This window comes from Dasypus novemcinctus, chromosome Y (genome assembly GCF_030445035.2).
Source record: "Dasypus novemcinctus isolate mDasNov1 chromosome Y, mDasNov1.1.hap2, whole genome shotgun sequence".
NCBI classification, from domain to species: domain Eukaryota; kingdom Metazoa; phylum Chordata; class Mammalia; order Cingulata; family Dasypodidae; genus Dasypus; species Dasypus novemcinctus.
In genome coordinates, this window is record NC_092216.1 from 7,988,907 (window position 1) to 8,015,538 (window position 26,632).

The 26,632-nt window shown below is 46.3% G+C and overlaps 1 long non-coding RNA gene across 1 annotated transcript in view; it reads left to right on the plus strand.

The window, feature by feature from the left end:
* Nucleotides 1-26,632, plus strand: part of LOC105746872 (uncharacterized) — a 105,311-nt gene that overhangs the window by 36,431 nt on the left and 42,248 nt on the right. The gene's annotated exons all lie outside the window — the stretch shown is intronic.

The following is a 26,632-nucleotide window of genomic DNA, read 5'->3' on the forward strand; positions in this document are numbered from 1 at the left end:
TACAAGTCTGAGGATTTTGTCTTCTAAACTGTAACCAATGTTCCACCACAGTGTGGTGTGTTGGTGAAGGGGCGGTGTATGGCGATTCTACACATGCATGATTGTTTTGTCAGTTTACAACCTCTACATTAAAATATATTTTTTAAAATTAAAAAAAAAGGAGCAGTGGAAAATGAAAAGAAGATCGGCAAATGATAATGAAGGAGATGATGAAATGACTTAAAGGAACTATTTTAGGAGGTCAATTGGGTATAAACCAGGAAGTGCCATCAGGAAGATTGATTAGCTTCACCATAAATCTGCCTCTACCCTAGTGAAAGAAATGTGGAAACAGAAGGGATTCCTCTGTAACAGACAGGTTTCTAGGCCCAAGCATTTCCGCAGCAAGAGGCAGTGGCAACAGCTCCTGGGACAGAAGATCCAAGAGGCCGCCTGGCCACAAAGGTGGGGTCTGGTCTCTGGACAGCCCGTCCTGGAGTAGCCCTGGCGTTCCAGAAGCCGGGGGCTCACAGGGCAAGTGGGTTCACAGGGAAGGCTGGCGACTTGCTTCTCACCCGTCAATTAGAAATATTAGAAGACAGGTTTCTCAAAAGCTGCGCCTTGGGAGAACGCTACAATATCAAGATTCTGCGTAGTGTTTAAAGGTTCTCCTATTTTTCTATCACTATGTTAAAGACGAGAAGTGGTTCTGTTGTACGAACATGTGGCTCTCCACCTCCGCTCGGTCAACTCGCACACACCCACCTCACACAGGGCGAGTCCTTAGCACCCAAATTAGTCTGGATGGCTGCCCCTCCCGGCTGGATTGGGGGAGGCTGATCATGGCTTGTGGACCTGGCGGGGGGATGTGTCCATCTCCTTCCTGCTCTCTGAAACCTCATCGTCTCTCCTGCGATACCCAGTGAGCCAGCACGGATCTGCCAGCACGCAAGAGAAGTGGGGCGACTCGTGTGCGTGCCGGGTTTGCGGTAAGGAAGTGGCTCTACTTGGCTTTTGCCTGCCTCCACTCCCCGGCCGTTCATGGAAGCAGCCTCCGTCTGAGTGCACACGCACTCTGCTTTGCTCTCTTGCACGTGAGCAACGCAGCGGCTCACCCCACCTCGGGAAGCCAAAGGCTGAGGTCAGATTTGGAGGTTGATCAGAAGGAGTCCATTTTACTGCATTTCTAAACTATGTCTTTCCATCCAAATTGTATCAGACACAAATTGGATGTTTTGATTTCCAACTGCCTGACCTCTTTTTCCTAGCTCTCATTTGTCTTTAAATTCAGCTAAGGAAAAGCTGGTGTTCATTTAGAATGCCACTTAATCCTCAATGGTGGGTGATGGATAACTCTTTGCTTAATAAATGAGCCCATTTTTGTTTTTTGTTGTTTGATTGGCCTCATTTTCATTCGCTTGGATAGGGTGTAGAAAATATGAATCATTTAGCCAAGAAAACACTATTCTTAAATTTTTTCTAAATGTAAGTGTATTTTACATTGAAATTTGATTGGCTTTTTTTTTTGGTAAATCCAATAAATCATTTATATATCCTATCCCTATTCTTAAGAAACATAACTATTTTATCATACATCCTTTTGTAGTGTGTGTGCATGTGTGTATAATTAAGGCCTTTGATATGCACTTTATTTGGCTTTGATTTGAATTTGATTTGTTTTAAGTTCAGGGTGAAAAGTAAGAGTCAATATCTTATACTAGAAGGAAAAAAAGTATTATAAAAATCATACATTTTCAAATATAGCCTTCATTTGAATATGTACAACCAACAGTGATTCAAGCAGACAGGTCAAAATTTTTGGTTTGGTTTTAGAGTCCATGAGATTTCCACATGTGGAGCTGTTTGCTCATCACGTGGACTGCACTCTAACTGCTTAGGGTACCAGACCGGTTGAGAACCAGAGCTCTTTCCCACTGTCTGGTCCACTCAGTGTAACTGATGTGAATTCCAAATGTCCCAGGAAATAGTGTTCACCTGCCGTCCGTGGCTAAAAGTTGAACCTAAGACTCAAGAGGTTTTCATTAATGCATTTCTCATGCATACCTCAGACACTCTCAGCTGGGAGGCATTCCACTGCCCTCGTGGCCACTTCCATTCAGAGCCATCCCCTTACCATGCCAGGGTCCTATCTGGCTTCTGCTTGGGTCTCACTTGAAAGTTCCTAAGGGCCTCAGAGTCCTCACGAAACGCTTCCCTCTTCCAAAAGTTCAGAGATGTCAACTGTGCCGTGAGTCATCTAAATAACAGTACAATTTAATTCAAGAAAGTGCTATGGCAAGCTATGACGATAAGATTCTTTTATTTGTGGGTTGCTGTAATAAAAGACAAGGGGGTGATCAGTCACTTGTAGCTTGGTTCCCCTTTGTGTTTCATAGGCTCGAGTATGTGCTCAGAACCCATGGCCCACCTCGTTCAGAGAAGAAGACAGAAGAGCAAAATGCCTCTTAGAGAGCATCATTCATTCTCATATTTTCGATCATCATTCTCACCTTCAATGGTATGACTTCATGGGTTCGTTTACATTTCTTCCCATTGTCTAAGGGACCAGAGAGAGCTAGCTGGTCAAGCTTGGTCACACTTAATCCAGTAATGCTGTGGTGAAGAAGTCTGGCCCCAGAACAGGGCTGTCAGATAGGACACATCCTGCTCAGTTAGGTGTGAATTTCAGGTAAACAATGAATGATTTTTTAGGATAAGTATGCCCCACGTATTGCGTGGGATACACTCACACTAAAACTCCTTCTAAATTTGAACTTAAATTTAACGGGTCTCCTGCATCCTGTCTAGCAACCTTGCCGCTGGAGCATGGGGCCTTTTTGCTCCGTCAGTCGTTCAGCTTCACCATTTCGGCTTTATTCCCCCTGCCCCACGTACTCCTCTGCATTGCTGGGGCTGAGACCCGACGAATGCATTTTCTAGAACTTGCCTGCGACTTGGAAGCTGGGGCCCTACCAGCGGGAAGCCCAGGCGGGAGGTGGGAAGTCTTCTTGCTGCTTCTGAAGGGTTCTGCTGGCGGCGGCAGCGGGCGCGCGCCGGCTCCAGCTCCACAGGCTCCAGGGGACGGGACAGCCCAGGCTGCACCACAGCCTTCCTGCACCCCGGCACTGCCTGGAGGGAGGCTGAGGCCTTCAGGGCCAGGGGTTCCCGGCCTCCTCCAAGGCGGCAGGCGTGTTTCAGGGGCTCGGGACTCTCCCCCAGCCTCACGGGGGCTCGGGATTCTCCCCCAGCCTCACGGGGGCTCGCGGGCTCGCGGTAATTCCGTGTCCCCCTTCCTTGTTCAGCACAGAGGGGCCGGGAGCCTCCTGCACTTAGGGCCTCTGGGCAGCCTCACCTTCCACTTGCATCTCCTTCTGGGCCTCCACCCTCTGTGGCATCCATTCCTCTTAATTAACTGCCCTGTCTTTGGGATGCCGGGAGGGGTGATGACCTTCCACCGACCTGGCGGCGAGCGTAAGCTAAAGCTGACGTTCCTCCCGCCACTGGCGGCCCTGCGAGCTGTGCTGGGCTCCTGCCCTCCACCCAGCCCCGAGACCCGGGGCAAGGCCCGGGAAGACCCGAAGCAAGCTCATGGCTGGGCGCTCTAGGGAGTCAGCCGCTTCCAAGTCCTTTTACGACCATTTAACGAAATCCGAAACGTTACTTTCTTAAAAAACGTCCCTGAACAGGGAATGGGCATGAGCAGGAAGCAGCTTCAGCTTAGAGGCTGGAGGGATCCCTGGGAATCGCCGCAGAAGACGTTGCTGCGTTTCCGAACGCCCAGACGTTTGGTGAGCCTTCTTGTCAAGCCAGCCCCCCTCCTGACGTGCACCTGCATCTGAAGGGGAGCGGGAGGAGCCCCAAGGTCCTCAAAGAGGGCTCGCCCTGGGTCAGGACAAGACCTGTGTCGAATGGAGACGACAGGCTTAACTGATTTATGAGCAGAGATGAAACTCAACCTTGACTAGAGACTGGGTGTTTCTTCACCAGGCCTTGGAACTCGAATGCTTAGGAGAGCGATGCTATTGTGGGATTTGACTTACTGCTTTAAACTGCAGGTTCAGATAGAATCAGTAGCCACTCAGCAGCTGGTCACAAATGTATGAGAAAGGTAATCAGCATAAGGTATTGATTATTCCTCGGATTACATAGAAGTATCATTTACTCTGAGGGTACGCTTGACTTTTGTGCAGTTAGAAATGCACAGGTCAAGCTTAAAAGGCAACGATAATTTAATATTCCCACATGCAACGATGTTGGGGTGATCCTATTAGAATCATTTTGTGTGGATTATATAACTGTAGGTGATAGGACATGCCTACATGTCTATGAAGAATTGTTCATCTCTATAAAGAATTGTTGACACAGAGAAGACTGAATCAATAAAATGATAGGAAAGACATTCCCTAATGTATTTTTTTTCCTTATTTCTCTCCCCGCCTCCACCCCCACCCCCACCCCCGTTGTCTGCTCTCTGCGTCCACTCACATTCGCTGTGTGTTCTTCTGTGTCTGTTGTATTCTCATTGGTGGCTCCAGGAAACCCATCCTAGGACCTTCCAGAGTGGGAGAAAGGTGATTATTCTCTTGTGCCACCTCAGCTCCCTAGTTCACTGCATCTCATATTGTCTCTTCTCTGTGTCCCTTTTTTGTTGTGTCATGTTGCTGCATCAACTCTCTGTGTGAGTGGTACCACTCTTGGGTGGGCTGCCTGCCTACACGGGGGCTGCACTCTTTGCACAGTGGCCACTCCTTGCACAGGGGGCACCCCTGCGTGGCACGGCACTCCTTGCACATGGCAACACTCCACGTGGGCCAGCTCGCCACATGGGTCAGGAGGCCCTGGGTATCGAACACTGGACCTCCTATATGGGAAGCGGATATGGCGGAAGCTCTATCTGTTAAGCCATATCTGCTTCCCTCCCTAAAGTGTTTTTTAAGTGATTTGGGATGTGACAAGCATGTTTTATATAACCTTATCCAATATCGATTCCTAATGGGCAAAAAGAAAGATTAAGAAAAATTATCCATAAGACAATAAGATGCCGACATTTGGGAGAGTAGCAATTTTAACGTAAATAGGCATTAGGCTTGATAATTGGACACATGTTTTGTGGTAGATATTCCACCTGGTAGCAAAGCAGGTATCATTGTTCCCATTCCATGGGTAAGGAAAGTACAGGCAGCAGAGCTGAGGGTCACCTGCCCAAAACTTCAGATCTGGTCTGGAGCCAAGCCTCTCAGATTTCTGCCCACTCAGCTCAGAAGCCACTGTTGCCTCCCTAGTTTCCCCACAATTACGGGTCTGTTTACTTTCATTCACTAACAACTTTCATTCTGTGGAAAGATAACAACTGAGAAAAAAGACATACATAATTAAACTCAATTAAGCCACAAAACCCTTAGGACTTTTCACCAAATGGTGACTATGCCTTTTCTGCAAACAATCAGAATTTTCATTTTCCCATTATGTTGTCTGTGAATGAATCAACCTTCAGTAAGAGGTCTTATCTCCAAATGTCTGCAGGAAATGATATCCATGGAATTCTAAAATATGCAAGTCTCCCTGTTAAAGGAGTGTGAAATGCCAATAAAAATCGATCCTGGAACACAAAACGTTTTTGGGCACTTACTCTTCAGTCATGCCAACTGTGTCCTGTGAGGCATCAGCATATCTTCATTACCTCCCCAATAAGTTCCGGCTTTCAGGGAATCTGTGGGACAAGGATATTGCTCAGTGAAGGTTGTACAGCCTTAGATCACCTGGAACCCTGAGCCAACTGAGGCTACGAATTGCTCCTTCCAAGTACTTAGCACTTCCCACCTCCAAGTCTTGGTACAGGCTGCTCCTGCCAGACCCGTCCCCACCACCTCTGCCAGTTGGAACCCTTTCTCATGGATCTGCTCAAGTGCTGCCTCCTCCATGAGGCATCACCTGACTCACGAGCAGAAGAGACTCTTCCCTCCTGAGGTTACATGGAGCACATTCCTGAGGCCCTCACGCTACGTGCCCCACACTGCTCTTCCTTCACGAACGCCTGTGTCAGCGCCCCTGGTAGTAAATTCCCTGGGAGAGGGCCTTGCTGCTCAGCTCGGGTGGCCTTCCGTCTTCTTTATTCAGCGATAGCTACCCTAAACTTTCTTTAAGATCACGGAAAGTGTGTCAGTATCAACTATGAAGCTCCTGTCATATGCCAGCGCTACCAAGGGTTTTATATATGTGATTTCTAACCCTTTTGACCATCCTGCAAGATACATACTATTCTTCTCGTGAAAGGTTCCAGGATTTATAAAGTAGAAGTGTTGAGCTTAGAGACATATCAAGCCTAATCCTATTCCAGCCTATTTCTACTACAGTGATGCTAAGTGGTTTTGGTCTCAAGAATCCCAGATTACAGTAATTATCCATTGAATGATGAATGAGTGAATGTAAAATTCATTTTAGAGCATCGACTTTTTCAATCATCATGTAGATTATTTCCCTTTGTAACTCTGCTGTGGGGAGGGCTGCTCTAGAACCAGCCGGATCAATGGTTTGGTGCCCTCTGGCTTATGGTAAGCCATGGTCGATGCCGATGGGATCGCTGCGTGCATTTCAGATGGGATACCTTGTATTCTAGTTTGCAGGGGAACGCTCTGGTTTACGCCTTTGGTAGATTAATAAACACATGCCAATTCTTTCTAGGACTCCTTTTCACATTTGGAAAATTTTGTTTATACCATACATCACAGAGTCACCCAATTTTACCTCTATATAGGCAAACATTAATTGAGTAAAGGTTAATTCTAAAATGAAGAAAGGGAAGAAGGAAAGGAGGTAGAAAGAAGGAAGAGGGAAGGAGGGAAGGAGGGAGGACTAGAGGGAGGGAAGGAGGGAGGAGAAAGACTCATATAGGGAAATGGATGTGGCTCAACCACCTGGGCTCCCATCTACCATATAGGAGGTCCAGGGTTTGATGCCCAGGGCCTCCTGGTGAGGGCAAGCTGGCCCGTGCAGGAATGTGGCCCCACGCAGGAGTGCTGCCCTCGCGGGAATGCTGCCCTCGCGGGAATGCTGCCCTGTGTGGGAAAGCCGCCCCGCACAGGAGTGCCGGCCAACGTGGAGAACTGGTGCAGCAGGATGACGCAACAAGAGACACAGAGGAGAGACAAGAAGACGCAGCAGAACAGGGAGCTGAGGTGGCGCGAGAGAGTCATCACCTCTCTCCCACTCTGGAAGCTCCCAGGCTCTGTACAAGCAGATACAGAAAAACACACAGTGAATGGACACAGAGAACAGGCGAAGGGGGGGAATGTGTGTGGGATTAAATAAAATAAATATTTTAAAAAACAACTCATAGAGAGGAGTTCTGAAACCACAAGGCTCTATCTTTATTGGGTCTTTGACCTCTGCCTGCCCAGCTCTGATGCTCTCCCACCATTTTGACCATCACTGCAAATACGATCTTTCATCACCAATGTCAGGATGTTTTCTCATAGTCAAGCTAAAATGCCAGGAGTAGTTTTCTCACTACAGCCTTTAACCACATTTACGCATTCAGAAACCCAGTGCTGCCTGAGATCTGATGTGTGTCCTTAGATAACAGCACATTCCTTTATGGTTTGGTTATTGCTGTTGATTCTCGGTTTTCCCTCGGCATTTCGAAGCCTCCATCAAGGTGCAGCGCCAGCCCTTAGCGCTCAGTGGAAGGAGGAAGCACACCATGATGTCCCTGCTTCGGCTGGCACTGGGGAGTGTTTTTATAACCAGCTGGCAGGGTGCCCATCACTGGGTACCAACTAACAGAACTGACTAGAGATTGGTAGACGAAGGCTTTCAATTTTGGAGGTGCCGAGAAAAGAAAAAAGTCTACCTGCCCTTTCACGTTACAGTGTTCCATGAGTGTTAGAGGTGACAGCGTTTGAAGAAAACTGGGAATTTGTGCTGAGCTCTTGTTTTTAGAGATGGGAGGATTCAAGAGATCTTTTTGTCTCCAATATTGGCCTCAGAACTTTGAGTGTGTCTGTCATTCTGCCAACAGACCCCAGTGTAAAAAAAGGAAGGTGGCAGCGGGCAGAGTTCCGAGGTGGGCCCTGAGGTCCCCACTCCCTGGTGTAATCCTGCACGATCCTCTCCACATGCATGTGAACAGGATCAGGTTTGCCGTGTGGCTGAGGGGAAGGGTTTTTGCGGGTGCAATTACAGTTCCTAATGAGTTGACTTTGAGTTCATGGAAGGGAGGTGATGCTGGGAGGTCCTGACATTATCAGGCAAGCCCCTTAAAAGAGGGTTCAGGACTTCCCTTGAGGGAGAGAGGGGAAGTGAGAAAATCTCTCCTTCTGGCCTCAAGGAAGCACACTGGCACCCTAGGAACCTCTGGAGGGCCACATGGCCAGGCCTTGGCCTGAGGGTGGCCTCAGGAGCTGAAACCAGCCCCCACCCGACAGCCGGCAAGAAAACGGGGCCTTCAGCCCTATGGTTGCAAGGAACTAAATTCTGCCAAAAAGCCTGAATGAGCTGGGAAATGGATGCTTTCCTAGTCAAGCACAAGGTAAGAAGGCAGCAAGCTGGTGTCTTAATTTCAGCCTCGTAAGTCCGTCCCTGAGCAGAGACTCAGCTCACCAAGTGTGGACTTCCAACATAGAGAACTAGTGAACTAAAAAAAGCATTTTTGCATTTGTTTTAAGCTGCTAAGATTGGGGTCATTTGTTACACAGCATAGATTACTGACACAGGGGAAACCATCATAGGAGACTATTTTCAGTATTGATCCCACATAATGACACTGAATGCTGGGTAAGAAACACCTGACTTTGTGTCCATTGGCTGTGTGTTTTTCTGTGTCTGCTTGTATTCTCATTAGATGGCTCCAGGAACCAATCCTGGGACCTTCTGGAGTGGAGAGAGGTGATCATTCTCTTGTGCCACCTCAGCTCCCTGTTCTGATACATCTTATTTTCTCTCCTCTTTGTCTCTTGTTGCATCATCTTGCTGTGGCAGCTCTCCACATCAGCTGGCACTCCTGCACAGGGCAGCGTTCCTGCATGGGGCGGCATTCCAGCGTAGGCCAGCACTCCATGTGGGTCAGCTCACCGCATGGACCAGCTTGCCTTCACCAGGAGGCCTTGGGCATCAAACCCTGGACCTCCTATATGGTAGACAGGAGCCCAACTGCTTGAGCCACATCCGCTTACCAAACACCTGAGTTTTGTTGGTAAATCACACCTAGTCTCTGAAGAGCCTGAATTGCTTAATACAATTGAACGGGACAACCTGTGCCTGGAGCACAAGGTCACACTCAGAATCTGTGCCTGAGCTGCCTAGTTCTTGCTTCGCAGACTCAGTAACTTCTGATCCTGGCTTGTCTTTTCTTTCCCATCTCCTAGAGCTAATTTTCAGGAGTTATTTCTGTCCCTATGCTACCTTTCCTACTTGATTTGCAAGCTTCAACAGTACACAGAGACACATATTTTTCCTTTACTTACGTGTTTCTCTAAGTTCCTAGCATACAAAAGTACCTGTTGAAAGAATGATAGTTTTAGGGTAGAAGTAAGAAGGACTTACTTCCAAATCATCAACGCTGAAAAACAGAACCAGCACCACAAGACTATAGCACACACCGTTGTGATGGGCTTCTCAGAGGTGTCCCTTTATCTAGTTCAAGTCAGTAAAACTTGTACTAAACAGAGTGCACATGTGTCGTCCTAGACACGGCTCCCTGCCTAGGGCCTAAAGACGATTTTAAAGCAAGAGATAAAATATGAATATTTTGAAGCCTCCCAGCCAGGAGAAGCAGCTAAGTGTTTACGAGAGATGGGCTGGTGTGTGGACAGTGGCTAGGCCGTTCGCGGCCTCACCTCCAGGGGTCTGTGCCTGCCCACCTGCGCTAACAGTGCCAGCTCCCCTGGGTGCTGGCTCCAGGAGAGCAACATGGAGATAAATGAGCCATTGCTGGCTTGGAGGTCGCCAGTGCACCCGCAGGGACATCGGATAAAGTTAGGCGCTATGCACTGTAGGAGAGCAGAATTATGATTCCCGTGGAACAAAGAGGCAGCACCAGTTACTTGTGGGTGTGGGGAGGGATTTGAGGAAGGCTAAATGGAAGAGCAAATACTGTAGAGGAGTGGGATGTTGACAGGAGAGAAGAGTACAGGGCATTTTGGGAGAGAGATCTGGAAGGCAGAGAAGGGAGCCTGGAAAGAACAGGAGTTCAGTGCAGGAGGTGAGCAACGAGGCGGGGGAAAAAACGAATGTCTGACGTGAACAAGGTTGAGTGTAATGATAAGAAAGTCAGCCTGTAGTCTCTATGAAGTGGGAGAGCAGAGAATGTTTGGGATTGGGAGCCTGACAAAACAAACATGCTCAGAAATTTCTTTTCAAAAGGCAGATCTACTAAAGCACGGGGATGGGGGTGGCGTATCTGATCTCATCACGGAAGTAATCCTCATACGCAGATGTGGGCTCTCGAAAACATTCTGAACGTATGATCTAGAAGTCTCCACATCCTTCTCTATAGCCGTCCTTACAAAATTTAAGGTAAAATCTGTCTATGGTCGAAAACCCTTCTGAACCCACCCCAGAGAAAAAATCACTGTGAGCCACTTTCTATTTCTTTTTCCCTATTTTCAAAAAATAATCTCTTTGTTATTATAGTATTGGGATTGACGAAGGAAAACAATGCATTCATCTCGTAAGGTTTCTGAAAATTACAACTTAAATAAAGCTGCAAAGAGGAGATGTCTTCCCCCAACCTTCCGGTTTCCAGGTCCTCTGGCTGCGTTGCACCTGCTTACCTTTTGCACAAGTGTTTCGTGTTTGAAGGTAGTGAAGAGCCAGGCGGTCACACGCGGGGAGGGGCACGGCCACGGTCAACACTTTCCCAGGGCCGTGAAGAAGCATCACAAGGGTGTGCGTTGTTAGGACCCCGTGCGCTTCAGTGACTTGAGAGTAAACGTCACCAACTACTTCAGGGGACCGGCCCCTCCAGCAGGCCGCCGGCAGGCTCTCAGAGGTGCGCTGCCTTTAAGAACGAACCAGATCCAGGACGCCCGCTCTCTCGCCAGGGTGGACACAGGACAAGTGGTCTCTGGAAGAAGTCCTCCCTGTTAACCCTGTAAGGGCTCGAGGATTTTAAAAAGGATCTGAAGCAAAACCTCAAGTTTCTTATTCTTCCCTAAAAGCTGATAAATACTCAGCTGACTCGCTATAGCTAAAGGAATCAAGGTGAAGATTTTTTTAAATCTTAAGGAATGGGGAAAGGCTGGTCTTCATGGAATAGTTCTTTCTGAAATGAAAGGCCAGATTCCTTTCTCGTGCCCGGTCCCCTTTGATTGGTGGCGCTGCTAGAGGACAGTTCCGAGTCTGGTAAGAGGGGACTCCGTGCTACGTGAGACCGCCAGTGTTCACGTGTTCCTCTGAAGATGGCACTGCTAGACTGGCACAGAGCTCCGCAGTTGCGTGTAAAGGTGAACTTGCCATTCGACTGGGGTGAACGTCAGTAAAGCTCGAATTGGAAAGCTTTTGAAATTATTTCCCTCTTTTTCAAGTTATTAAAAGAGTGAGACACTGAAAACAGCAAGGATCATGCATAAGAAAAATTTTTTTAAAACTCCACCTAAGTCTTAGAGGGAAAAGGAAATATCGGGCGGTATACCAGCTGACAGACAAGCAAATGTTTTTGAAAATGCTTCAGAAACTGCACTGCACATTGCTCTGCCAAATCAGTGTGTTACTGTTCAAACCATAGAACAGCCACCTCGTTTTCCACCTTGATAGAATTCCTCTATTCTAATGGGCGTACATTTCCTAGGTGTAGAAAGACATTAAAGTGATTTTTAATGGTGCAGACGGTGGGCCTGGGTGAAGCTTTTGTTTGTTTCAGATCTGAGAGCCACGTTTGTTGGTATTCATTAGTTTCACTTAGCTCCTTTTCCTTAAAGAATCCAAGGTGCTCTTGAGAGGTGCTGCAAATAATGAGCTTGTAGTGCTTCTTAAACCAGAAGAGGAGGCAGTCAAGGAGAAAGACAAGCAAATGAGGAATAAAAGGCCTTGAACATGACAATGAGTTCAGTCAGATTTTGTTACAAACTTGGCAATGTTTGTGCAATTTTTTATTCAGCTGAAAACTTCTTTAAAAATGAACGTTGGTAAATACACGAAGGTGACACCTGCTCATTCTTTGGACTTGAGGAAACCCGTGATCTCCACGGGCTGATATTATTGGTGATTTAAATGATTTCCCAAATGTTTAAATCTGGCACTGACTCCTTGAACACCCGTCTGGAAATACACAGTCCATTTTCTCAGCAACTAAAGCCTCTCAGCCCACCTTCCCACCCAATGCCCCTTCCTCCCACCAGCCTGACATCCGCCCTCTGACTTGCTCCTCTGTTCCCTTTTTCTCATGGAACCATTCAGTTTTTCAGTCTGCATTTTTGAAGCCACATGCCGCAGATTTCCTGCTAGTCCGTGCCTCTTCGCCACTGCCTTTTTTCATTCCTGCTACTTCCTTTCATCTTGCTTTTTCCCCAAACTGCTACTTTTTCTTCCATGTCTCTCATGCTGGAGAGTTACTCCTGAACGTTTCTCTCTGCGTCCTCTTTGTCTTTGTCTTTTTTTGTTTTTCAGTAAGGCCACTAACTAGAGTTTATTAAGAAACAAGATGGGGAGCGGACTTGGCCCAGTGGTTAGGGCGTCCGCCTACCACATGGGAGGTCCGCGGTTCAAGCCCCGGGCCTCCTTGACCCGTGTGGAGCTGGCCCACGCGCAGTGCTGATGCGCGCAAGGAGTGCCCTGTCCACACAGGGGTGTCCCCGCGTAGGGGAGCCCCACGCGCAAGGAGTGTGCCCCATAAGGAGAGCCACCCAGCACGAAAGAAAGTGCAGCCTGCCTAAGAATGGCGCCACCCACACGGAGAGCTGACACAGCAAGATGACGCAACAAAAAGAAACACAGATTCCTGGTGCCGCTAATAAGGATAGAAGTGGTCACAGAAGAACACATAGCAAATGGACACAGAAAGCAGACAACTGGGGGGGGGGAGGGGAGAGAAATAAATAAAAAGAAACAAGAAACAAGAAAAGACACAGGACACACTCGAGGCGTGGGTGTGGGCACGCTGCAGGGAAGATGTGCCTGGGGCCCCGGGGTCGGTCTTTTTAAGGCCTTTCCTCCCCTTTGCCTATTAGGGAGGGAGCTCAGCTATTTGCTGCCCTGACTGGGTGCCTTTCTACCTTCACCTGCTCGTTTCAGGGGACCGACGGGCAGGCCTTTTTGTTTGGAGTCATCCGGGGCTTCCTTTGAGCCCAGAAGCTCCAGAGGGGCCCTTGTGACCAGGGCCTTGGTGGGCTTTTCCCCTCGAAAGGTTATAGCTTTGTTCTCAAGGAGCTGCCTCCCCCTGGGGTTTCTGGGAGCGGTCTCATGGCTGTGTTCTGACCAGGGGGGTCCCAGCTGTTACGGCTTTATTCTGACAGCCGCCGTCCTGTTTCCTATACCAACTGCCTCATCTCCCCCCGCCCCTCAGAGAGTGTATACCCTTATTGCTCAGGGGGAGCTGAAGCAATGGTCGTTGTTCTGGAGCTGCTTCCTGCTGCTCAGGGGCAGTGGTCCCTGCCTGATGGGGTGTGGAACTCTCGGGCTGTCCTGTTGAGGTGGAGGGAAGATGGGTCTGGCACCTTGGTTGGAACTGGATGAAATCCCTGTGTAACTAATATCTTGTTCTGGAAGGCACTGATTCTGGGAGAAGTCAACAGAGTTAGAATTTTGAAGATACATGACCTGACTAAGAGGATAAGGAGATGGTGGTAGTGGGCCCAAAGAGGGGGCCAGCTATGATACACTGGACCATAGCAGTGAGAAGGGCCAGGGGCCTTCAGAGGGCATCCTCCCAGAGCTGGTGGGCTTCATCTGGAAGGTTTCGAATGCCGTTCAGAGCACGGTACCTGGCAGCTGCGCTTCTCCTTGAGGAACAGGCAGCCTCCTCCTGTGCCACTGTTAGCACGTTGAGGGCTCTGCGATTTTGCAGCACCACAGCTGCAAAGGAGTCTGATCACTGCCTAAGGGCTTCTAAGGCACAGCTGGTTTCTCCTGTGCTGTTGGCTAGCTCTAGGGGGAGACTGTGGTGGACCTGCTGGGCTTGGTAATAAACTGCCAACCCCAGTTCCCATGGCGGTGCTTATGGCTAGGACAAGTAGGAGAGGGATGAGGAGAGGCACTGCCCTAGACGTAAACTCAGAGACAAGACAGGCAATAACAAGACAAGCATACGGCAAGCAAAATAAAGACAGTACCTAAGAGAGCCGTTCTTTTATCTTACAGGCATGTTCATTAACTACTTAGAAAATGAATTAAGTCTGCTAAGATTTTTAACGTGTTCAATATACCCTCTGCATACAATCTAGAAGAGACATGATCATAATCAGATAGATAGGTACAGTACTAATACTAGTTAATGCACAAGTTCCTTTTTTCAGCTACAGTTAATAGGTCCAAGCTCCAGGTCTGCAAAGCCATACATATTGTTTCTTCATGGGAGCAGGGCATAATGCTGATAGCGTCTCTGAGTTCTACCCACATTACTCTGGTAATTATTGCTCCACTTGGGACATCCTTCACACAGCCCGCAGGCTGCAGCACCACTGGTCCTAGAGTTTCCAGTGTTTCACCAATCCCGTGCACAGCACCCTTACCACTATGAAACAGAGCCAGTCTGGAGGCAATGTCTGTTGTAAATCTAGTGATATTGCGCCATCACTGGCTGCTGCAGAAATCCAAAGCAGCAATGTACTTTTCATCTACTTCAGGAGCATGTGCAGAGAGGTGACAGATACTTTTATTGTTTTAGGGGTCACAGAGACTGATTTAGCCAATAATTCAAATGAAGAGGCACCACAGATGGAACTAGGGGCCTGGTTTGAATGCACGAGGGAGTTTGACAATACTGCAGTCTATCTTTTTAATTGTTATACACTTCCTAAATACTTCCAAAGCAGTTTATAACATATCAAGTGAACTGAACTGTTTTTAGCACTTCATTTTTCACTTTTACGCCTTTATCATGATTACACTAATTAACAGGTATTTTACTTTAGTAGTATAGGGGAAACTACTTCCTCCAATGGAATCAAGATTATCTTCCCCTACCACCACCTTGGCGTGCAGATGGAGGTGGCCTCTGACAGGTTCCTATGTTATGAAGTTACTTCTTGTGGCAGTTTGACATAGCTATGAGTTCCAGAAATAGACATTGGATTATGCTTGTAAACTGGTCTGAATCTGGGTGTGATTGAGTTATGATTAGGGCTTTGATTGGGCCATGTCGTTAGGGTGTTGAGTCCCCGCCCCTTGGTGGTGGGGACTCACAGATAAAAGGCATGGCAGAGGACAGAGTTCAGGGTTTCTAATGTTGGAGTTTTGATGTTGGAGTCTGATGCTGAAGTCTTAAGCTGGAGCCCCAGGAAGTCAGCACACAGAGGAAAAAGAAGCAAGCCCCGGGAAGAGAGGAACTGAGACAGGAAAAGAACACAGAGGAAGAGAGAAGGCTCCTTAGACACGGCAGAAACCCCAGGGAGAGAGACAGAGCCGTTCACCTGATAGTCTACAGCTGACCTTGTGGAGAGAGGCAAAGGCTAAGGAGGTTCACAGGCTACAGCTGACCTTGAGGAGAAAACAGAGGCGCTGAGCCCAGAGGAACCCAAGAAGCCTGAACCCTCGCAGACATCAGCAGCCATCTTGCTCCAACACGTGGAAATAGATAGACTTAGGTGAGGGAAGTAACTTATGCTTTATGGCCTGGTATCTGTAAGCTTCTACCCCAAGTAAATACCCTTTACAAAAACCAACCAACTTCTGGTATTTTGCATCAGCACCCCTTTGGCTGACTAATACACTTCTCATTATCAATATTGATTCAGGTTTCTACTTAATAAGGGCTTCCTGGAATTAGCCATTTAAATATTTCAGTTTAGAAAATGGTGTTGCAAACTTCCTATATAACAACCATAACCACCCAGACTAGTTACTTTTACCTTTAAATACATAAGACTAGTTATTTTTAACTTTAAATAAGCTCATTAAATTACAGGTAGCAACCAATGAAACTTACTTTATCTATTTAAGCTTTGTCTTACATTCCTCATTCTGTTCTGTGAAAACTAGTCATTTCACTTTAAGACAGGTCGATATTTTCTTCTTTACCTTAATTCCATTAAACACAAACTTACAATTTTCATCATCTTAAAGATTTAATACATATAATGCTAATTGATTTTATGAGTATCCTATAAAGCTGGGGAGATTGCACACAAGCTAAATAAAATTGGAACAATTATAGTTTATTCAAGTAATGTTCTTTTTTCCTTTCTTCCTCCACAGGAGGCTAAAACCTCTTTTTTTCTTTAATAGAATTTTAAAACTGTGAATAACCTTGAAAGCATACTGACTGAAAGGTTCTGGAATATATTATAATTGTTTAATTTGTTTTAATTATAATTTAGAAAAGATCTTGCTTTCAAGGACTTTTTCTTTACTTACTGTAATTTGGTAATTGGATTATTAATGACCCTCATTTTAAGGCTGTTAAAAGGTTTGAATTGGGGAATTACTGGACAAACAATAATTCTCAATTCCCCAGGCCTGGAAGATAAATTTTAAGCTAAACATTTCCCTATCTTGTCATACCTGGTTCTCATAAAGAGAAGTAGGCCCTTGGGAACTGGTTAGGTCAAGGAACTTGGGAAAAGCTTTTTTCCTCCCCCAATAGTTTTTATATTCAGATTTCTATATGACCCTTCCATCCTACTTAGCCTCTCTTAATTTGGGCTCCAGGAATATTCATTTACATATGTAAGCGCTCATTTAATTTTTAACAGTTTGAGTAGAACTCTTTTAAGAATTTTCATTTGTTAATTTGATATTACCATCTTGAGGTATGAAAATATACACTGAACAAATAGGCAGACAGAAATTGAGAGAGGGGAAGCGGACTTGGCCCAGTGATTAGGGCGTCCGTCTACCACATGGGAGGTCCGCAGTTCAAACCCCGGGTCTCCTTGACCTGTGTGGAGCTGGCCCACACGCAGTGCTGATGCACGCAAGGAGTGCCATGCCACGCAGGGGTGTCCCCCATGTAGGGGAGCCCCACACACAAGGAGTGCGCCCCGTAAGGAGAGCTGCCAGTGCGAAAGAAAGTGCAGCCTGCCCAGGAATGGTGCCACCCACACAGAGAGCTGACACAAGATGATGCAACAAAAAGAAACACAGATTCCCGTGCCGCTGACAACAACAGAAGCGGACAAAGAAGAAGACTCAGCAAACAGACACAGAGAACAGACAACCAGGGCGGGGGGAAAGGGAGATAAATAAATAAATAAATCTTTAAAAAAAAAAGAAATTGAGAGAGATACAAAAACACAACTCACTAATGGTACTTATAATTTTCATTCTCTTATGAAGTAAGTTTAACAGTACAGTAACATATTCAAAATATCTCTTTGAAGGCTATTACTGTGACCATGCAGTATTGCATAAGAATTTCGTTCTTTTTATTTATTGGCTTGTAACCAAATTTTTCTCAATGCTTTAAAAATGCAATCTACCACAGTTTCCTTTACTTCAGATCTGTGACCTCAGATGAGCAACACTAATTCTAGTATATACTCACTGACGTCACTGAAGTCTCAAGGACAGCTGGTTTCTCTCAGGACCCCCTGCTTTCAGGATCCTTGATGCTTGGTGGGAGAGTTCCCGCTCCCCAATCCTTGGAGGTAACAGGACTCTGGCAGCTGCTGGACTGGAAGAGTGGACATCGAACCCTGAGGATCAAGGATTCCAGCAGGCAGAGATCTCCCCAAAGGTTGTGGAGATCTTGCTCAGAGTAGGTAAATTGGAGTCCACACCTGGAGAGTCATGAAGGAAAGCTATTAACGCCAGGGGAAGGACCAGAGACAGAAATGTCTCAAATTTGCCTTCCCCTGTGCCACAGTGAGAAGTTCCCATGGACTCAATCAGGGGGGAAAAGAGTAGCTACCATTGCGATGGTGTGCATGGACAAGGGTGAGGCTAGACTAGAAGTATCCATAAACAAAGGTAAGTTCAGTTTAGAATTACCAACACAATAGTAGTAGTCTAGGCTAAATCCAGCCAGTTTCAGCAATTACAGATAGTCTTTTGCTGTTTTATAGTATAAAGGCATCTATATAAAGATTTTGTCTTAACTCAGTTACAATTTCTAGTTAATTCTCATTTCAAAACAATTTGCAGGGAAGCAGCTGTGGCTCAACTGATAGAATGTCTGCCTACCACATGGGAGGTCCAGGGTTCAAACCCAGGGCCTCCTGACCTGTGTGGTGAGCTGGCCCATGCACAGAGCTGATGCGCGCAAGGAGTGCCGTGCCACACAGGGGTGTCCCCTGTGTAGGGGTGCCCCAGACGCAAGGAATGTGCTCCGCAAGGAGAGCTACCACATGCAAAAAAAAAAGTGCAGCCCACCCAGGAGTGGTGCCGCACACACACAGAGCTGATGCAACAAAAAAAAGACACAGTTTCCTGATGCTACCTTACAAGAATGCAAGTGGACACAGAAGAACACACAGCAAAGGGACACAGAGAGCAGACAATGGGGGGTAAGTGGAGAGAAATCAATAAAAATAAATCTTTAAAAAAAACAAACAAAAAAACAAATTGGGTACTTTTGTTTATTGAAAAAGCAACTAAAACTATTTTATTAATAACATTAATGTTGCTAAGTTTTTCCCACTTCTCTAGCAGTCAGACTAATTCCATTTGTGATTTCTTTTATACGTCAAATCCAACTGCAAGATAATATTGAAATTTAAAGACTCATTTTAAGTTACCTTTCACCATTATCCAGTTTGTAACAGATGAACTCCACATCTGATTTATGAGCTCCTAGACATGAGCAGACTGACAAAATTAAAGCAAGCACAGATGAGAAGAATTTTACACACTTACTTCGCATAGGGAAAGTCCCAACGGTAGAATCACCGTCATGCAGAGTGTCTGGTGTCCTCTCACTGCAGAAACCTTGTCTGGTCCTCCAGCTTTACTTCTTTGGGGAGATCCCTGGGCAGCCACTAGGCACAGAGCTGAGAGATCCAGGGTAGCCCTGTGGCCGATGAGACACCAATCAGGGCTGCTCTGGGGCTCATCCCCATTAGCTACCTTTTGCTAGGGGTAAGGTCCTGCTGGCTTTTTCACTGGAAGGATTGGAGTGTTATAAGGGGACTGGGTGAGGAACTAGGAGGCCATTTTCCAGGACCTTTTTAATCATAGACAGGAGCTCTGTACCAGCTTCCTTCTGGAGGGGATACTGCTTAACTGATGGCTTGTGCAGAGGTTTCTTATTCTAGGGGGGAGAGGTTAGTAAATGGCCTAGATCTTGATTCCCCACTCACTCCCCTTATGGGCATGATTGAGATTAGAGTGGTCCAGGGTGGCAGGTCAGGCAGGACCAACTGAGTGGCTCCCATGTTAATTAAGAGACGAACAATCTTACCTGCCACATCAAGGTCCCCTGAGGCTCCTTCTGGTTGATGGTTCACAGTGTCGACCAGGGAGCCACGCCTGACTCCAGCCCCTTCTGTCCTGCCCTGGGGCAAGGCCCTGGCGGGTCCCAGCGGTAAGGCAGCTTGGGGCCCGGGGCCTGCCTCTCCACACTTGAAGCGGGTTCCTGCTGACGCGCAGCCTGAATTCAGGTGGCTCCTAGGTGACAGGGTGACTTTAGCCACGGCAACTAGAAGGTGAGCTACCCCCAGGCCCTCTGCCTGCTTTTCCTTACCTGGTTCTCCTCGGTGGCATGGTCTCAACCGTTGAAAACTATGAAGGCTGTTGCTAAAAGTGAGTTAATGGAAGTTTAGGGGCCCAGGGAAAGGTTTCTAAGCGTCCTGTGGATATCTGGCAGACTGGCTAATGAGGTGAGTTCGTAGGACAACGAACTCTAGAGTCAGGATCTACCAGAGGGTGTATTTATTGTCTCTACCAGCTTTCCTTGAAATCAGGCTGGGTTTCTAGGCTCTGCCTCTGAGTAATGTCCCTCGCTGATTATATCTGACCGGTTTGGTAGTGCACTTCCTCAACCCTTTGCATAGATATGTGACCATATGGTCTCTGGCCCTCAGATCTGCCTGTCCCCTCCTTCCCTCTCACATGGGAGGTCTAAGTGGAATTCAGGGTCCCACACAGAGGCCACTCTTGGCTGTAGAGCTCATTTTATGGCCGCTGCCAGGGACCGAGGTTTGCAGTTAATCCAGCCATTAAGCCTGTTAAGAAGCTAAGGTCTGATTATTCTGCAATTTGTAAGCAAACAGCCTCAGGGGCCCTGGAGGTAATGGCAGTCTCAGGGCTTCCCGGGGACTGAGGAAGAAACAAACCACAAGGCACAGCCCAGGGGGGGAGTCCCCAGGGCCTTGCTAATAAAACAGAAAAGGGCACAGACAGAATCTGGTTAAAAGCCTAGACTCACCAGTCTTCATCGGATTTTGGGGAGTGTTACTCACCTTTTCGTCTCCTGGCTGGCTCGCCAAATATTTTAGTGGAATGCTCTGGGTTCTGGGTTTCTAGGTTCTTGGCTTCTTCACAAGAAAGAATTCAGAGCATTTAATAAGGCCACTAACAAAAGTTGATTAAAAAACAAGAAAAGAAATAGCACGCACTGAGGACATAGGTGCAGGCGTGCTGCAGGGTGAGATGCATCTGTCTTTCTTTTTGACCATCACCCAACTGGGGTCTCTTTTTCACTTTTTATTTTATACCAATAAATTTGTTATAGCCTATCTTAATTTGTGAGAGCTGCTCTGCCAAACACCACACAGTGCTTTGGCGTAAGCACAAGAACTCATTGGCTCGCAGTTTGAGGGGCCCAAATCAAAGCCTTGGCAAGGCCCCGCTTTCTCTGAGAGTCCAGCGTTCTGTTGCTGGCTGTTCTGGTGACGCAGGCCTGCCCTCATTCAGTTGGGCCCACCTAAATAGGATCATTGAAGATGCTATTCATGACTGAGCCCACACCTCAGCTGAAGACACATCTTCAGAGGGCTCTATTTACAGGTGGGTGTAAACCCACAGAAACATGGGTGGAGCAGTTTAATATTATTGATGAATTCCAAAAAGAAATACTGCATTATGTTTGCAAACTGAGCTTTTCCTTTGGGCATATTAGATTACATTGGATTCATAGGTTTATTTGACTAAGTAATTGTGGAAACCTCTAGTGCCAGTAGGGCGTTGAGTCGCCACCCTTTGGTGGGTGGGGACTCACAGATAAAAGACATGGCAAAGGACAGAGTTGAGGGCTTTTAATGTTGGAGTTTTGATGCTGGAGTTTGATACTAAAGCTGGAGCCCCAGGGAGAGAGACAGAGCCATTCGCCTCATAGTCTACAGCTAACCTTGTGAAGAGAGGCAAAGCCTAGAGAACCTCATAGTCTACAGCTGACCTTGTGAGGAAAACAGAGGAGCTGAGCCCAGAGGAACCCAGGAAGCCTGAACCCTCACAGACGTCAGCAGCCATCTTGCTCCAACACGTGGAAATGGACTTTGTTGAGGGAAGTAACTTATGCTTTATGGCCTGGTATCTGTAAGTTCCTACCCCAAATAAATGCCCTTTATAAAAACCAAGCAATTTCTGGTATTTTGCATCAGCACTCCTTTGGCTGTCTAATACAATGGGTTAAGGTTAAGAGCATGCCGTTTGTTGGGGGACATGATTCAATCTACCACACAGTCCCAGGAAGATCTTCTTCCTTGACAGATTCTCCATTTTCCAAGTCTAAATGAACATGCAACACTTTTGATTCCAACCCTTGTATACCATAGGAGCCTCTCCTGAGAGGGACAGCTTTGTTCCTCTACCCTTGTTGCCAGGACTTTGTTCTCTAAGGTGAAGGACCACAGCTGCTGTGGTCACATTTAGAGAACTATCAGATAACATTTTCTCTCATCCAGAAGACCCTGATCTTTCCAACTGAATGCCAGGGAAGCTGAGCTAACTCAAGGCCTCTGACCTCGCTCTCCTAACATGACTACACAAGGTCACAGTTTCATAACATGGGTCACAGGATAACATTTTCAGTTCTCCTATTTGAGCCTATGAAGTGAAAACTTTTATGCGTTTTTCTTCTTTTTTGATTACTCTAAAGAACAACTGGATATTTTCTCAAATTATTTATGGTCCAAAGGGAAAAACAGGGAAGTGGCTGTGGCTCAAGTGAAAAGGCCTCTGCCTACCATATGGAAGGACGTAGGTTCAATCCCTGGGACCTCCTGGTGAAAAAGAAGAAGAGAAAGCGTGCCTGTGTGGTGAGCCAATGGCCATGTGGTGAGCCAAATGCCTGAGCGAGTGGCCACATGGTGAGCCAAGTGTCCATGTGAGTGCCCGTGTGGTGAGCCAGTGCCTGCACAAGTGAGTCACACAGCAAGATGACGATGCAACAAAAGAGAGACGAAGGGGAGGGTCAAGGCAAAGCGCAACAGAGACCAGGAACTGAGATGGCACAATTGATAGGGAACCTCTCTCAACATCAGATGTCCCCAAGATCGAATCCCTCTGAAACCTAGAGGAGAAAGATGAGAAGAGAAGACAATAAAGAGAAATAGATACAGAAGATCACACAGCGAATGCACACAGACAGCTAAAACAGCAGGGCGGGGCAGGGGAGTTGGGGGGGCGTAAATAAATCTTTAAAAAAAGCAGGGGGGTACAAATAGAGGGTGGTAAGAAACAGAAAAGCCACACTGGAGATTTTCTAGGTAGTATTTGGTATTTGAAAGTCTTCTATTTCACAGATTTTTGTAAAGTTGTAAACAAGAATAAGAACACAGCCATTGATAAATACAGACTATTTCCATGGCCTGTAAGAAAATATTTTACATTAGAGCATTTTTCATATTTTTCAGTTCTATCTTAAAGTTGCTGCAAACTTATACATGTAGAATTCTATCATGTAGCTCTTTCGTCATATAATTAAAAAAGAACGAAATATTGCAGACCTGGTGTTGCAGATGATCTTTTCAGTGATAGTAACTTGCTTTAAAAAATGAAATTTGTTTTGCATTTATGAAACATAAAGACCTTAATAATTTTGGTTTTCTGGTTGACTGAAAGATGCAGAAAGGGGATTGTGGTGTCTTTGCCTGTTTGTTTATTTTTTAATTACTTTTCATATGAGCTAATATTGTGATCAAAGGAGATCTAGGTTTCTCCAAGAAGAACAGTACTTTATTCCTAATCCTTTTCAATCCACTTGAACTAATTAAACCTGGCAGTGAAGCCAGGGTATTAGCTACTAACTAAACAGTGACTCTCAGAATGCAAAATTTAATGAACCCTACCTCTATAATAGGCTTCTCATGTATCATGGCATTTTCACTCACAAATACTTATAGTCTCATAGAAAGTTTGGTGCTTCCAATATTTGTCCTTGAAAGTCAGACGTTGATGGATAGGTTTTTAAATCTCAATCAAAATATCAGTTCCTAAAGATTTCTACTATATTTAGAACATCAAGGCTGAATCCTGGAGTGCAGTCGATGTCAATCATTGTAGTTTTCTTCTAAAAATATAGACCATGTCTCTATTTGAGTTAAGTAAGAGTGTTATATTACTTAGAGTATTTTTTTAAAGTTTGGCTCAACTATGAATAGGCTAAGAAAATAATTATTTCTTAACATAAAATAGGGGATTCTTAGCAGAAAATGGAATGTGATATTTTCAAAGGACATTTTTAAAAACTTCAGCAGAAATGCTCAAGTGCTTAATAAGGAGGGCTGCTGCGCAAGCTTTCCTTAAGTGAAAAGGATTGAGAAAGATTCCAACCAATTATTTCAGGTGCCATGACTCATGCAGAGTGACTGCACAGGTCTTCAGAGTCAAGCCAACCGATTTTGAAGTGTGGAGTGCATCTGAGGCCTAAAGTGCTTTACTTATAAGTGCAAAATATCAAAGGGAATTTGCCTGGCAAAGCAAATCATATGTTCAAAACTAAACGCTTAGGAGAGTTCTCTGAGAAATATTAGAGATCATCTTAGATGTTAAACATGAAAACACTTATTTCTTCTGATGCATCTCCCATTTGCAAATAGCTATAGCAGATACGTGTCAAAGTCTGATTTTCAAAGGTGGTACTCGGTCCTTTCTTGTCGGGTACTGGCATGCTCAGCTCCCAGGCCCTGGTCCTGGGGCTGTGAACCCATTTGCAAAGGGGAACTATGAAGATGGGACTAGGTAAGGTGGGCCACAGTGGAATGGGCCCTAACCCAATGTGGCTGAAATCTTTGGTAGCACAGGAAATAGACACGAAGAAAAGCCTTGGGGAGCTAGTTAGTAGCTGGGAGTCAATGGAATCTGGAAGAGCAAGGCAAGGATGCCACCGTGGGCACTGCAGGTGTCAGAACAGGCAAAGAAAGCCAGGGGTCGCCGGCCAGCCAGCAGGTCCCGTCCTGGGAGGAAGCCCACCTTCTAGCTTCCAAAATTGAGAGCCAGGACAGTCCTGTCGTGAAGCCAACCCACTGTATGGAATTTGTTTTGCCATCTGGAAAACGAAAATATTTCTGAAATGTGGTTGGGAAAGAGTGAAAAAATATGTTTTAGACAACATTCAACCCATTTCTACAAAGAAGCCTTGCCCTGCATTAAAACATCATGTCAGTAACTAAAAAGGTAGTGGGTTAGGACCTAATAAGCAGGTCTGTCTTCTAGGATTTTTCTAGGTGTCTCTTGGCACAATCCCCCAGTTATCAGAGAGCAATAAAGATCATCAGAGTAATTCAGTGCATTTGGCATGGTAGCTAACTCCTCAAAAAGGGCTTGGAAAAGAGCTCTCGTGCCTTTGAACCTCAGCTGGCTCTGGCTGAGCTTCTTGCAGCTTCATGCCCTTGAAGTAAACCTCTGGATGCTGGCCCCATTCGCCCTTCTTCTCCCATGTTAGCTGTATCTCTCCAGTCCAAGCCTTTGAGTGGGGAAAGAACAAGGGGCAACAAGGCAGAAGAGGCAAGAAAAGAACAAGCAGAGGTGGGTGGGCAAACAGGAAACCATGACTTTGAAGCCTCTTGCGGGCTTAGGGATAGTACCCCAGGGAAGGCTTTGGAAGGATGATCACCAGCAGGAAAACTCCAGAGTGGAAGGTGAGTGGGGAGACACACTGGGAGGAATGCGGAGGTGGAGAAGTCATGTGCTGGCCCTCAAGGAGCTTAGAGCCTAGAAACTGCTGCACAAGGATGAGGAGGAGAGAGGAAGGGCCTGAGCTGAGCCTCATGTAGGAAGGGCACTGGCCCTGTAGTCACACAGGTCAGACTCTGAATCCCGGTTCTTGCGCTTCCTGCTTGGGGGATCTGGGCTAACTTGCTCACCCTTGATGGATGTCAGTGTCTTCAATGTAAAATAAGGATGATAATAATGACCTCATAAGATGACTTTTTTATTTACATGGGTTAGAACCATTATAAAGAGTGATGGATTGAATATGGGGTCTGGAAGCAGGCTGCATGGGTGGGAATTCTCAGGCTACTTCTTCAAGAAGACGTGGCCTGACCAGGCGCAGTGCTGATGCGCGCAAGGAGTGCCGTGCCATGCAAGGGTGTCCCTGCGTAGGGGAGCCCCATGCGCAGGGAGTGCGCCCCGTAAGGAGAGCCGCCAAGCACGAAAGAAAGTGCAGCCTGCCCAGGAATGGCACCGCCCACACGGAGAGCTGACACAACAAGATGATACAACAAAAAGAGACACAGATTCCCATGCCAAGGACAACAACAGAAGCGGACAAAGAAGATGCAGCAAATAGACACAGAGACAGACAACTGGGGGGGGGAGGGGAGAGAAATAAATAAATAAATCTTAAAAAAAAAAAAAGAAGACGTGGCCTGAGAATGTAAGATGGGGACAGTAACTGTTGTTTCACTATTGGACTTCATAAATCATGCATGTGAAGTATTTAGCATGGTAGCTCTTTCATTCTAACCCTGCGGTATGTTTGATCTATTATTATTCAAACGAAAATGATTTTTGAAACAGCATAAGAAATTATAAATAAGGGGCTATGGAATTTGCAAGGACTCCTATTTTATTTATCCATTGAAATTGACTAAGGAATATATAAATAAAGGAATAAGGGATAAAGAAGTGCCACTATTTTAAACCAACTTATAAAACCAGTTTATGAAACTGCCATAAATTCTATTTTTAAAACATAAAAAAGGTCACTAGTGGGAAGCAGCTGTGGCTCAATTAGTTGGACTCCCGTCTACCATATGGGAGGCCCTGGGTTCATGTCCTGGGGCCTCCTTGTGAAGGCAGGCTCACCTGCACGCTGCAGAGAGCCACTGGCCTGGGCACTGCAGAGTGTCGCCGGCCCGCCAGCGCCGCGGAGAGCTGACTCAGCAAGATGACGCAACAAAAAAATAAAGGGATACAAGTAAAAACATAGAAGAACGTGCAGCGAATGGACACAGAGAGCAGACAACAAGTAAGTCGCAAGGAGGGGAGGAATAAAAAAAATACAGACACGGAGGAATGCACAGCAAATGGACACAGAGAGCAGATAGCAAGCAAAAAACCATGGGGGGGGGAGTAAAAAAAAAGTTACTAGTATTTATTCTACTAACTCAGTGTTAGGAATGGAAAGCCTCTTTGTTAACGCAGGAAATGTTAGTGCATACTTTGGTCTTTGATCTAT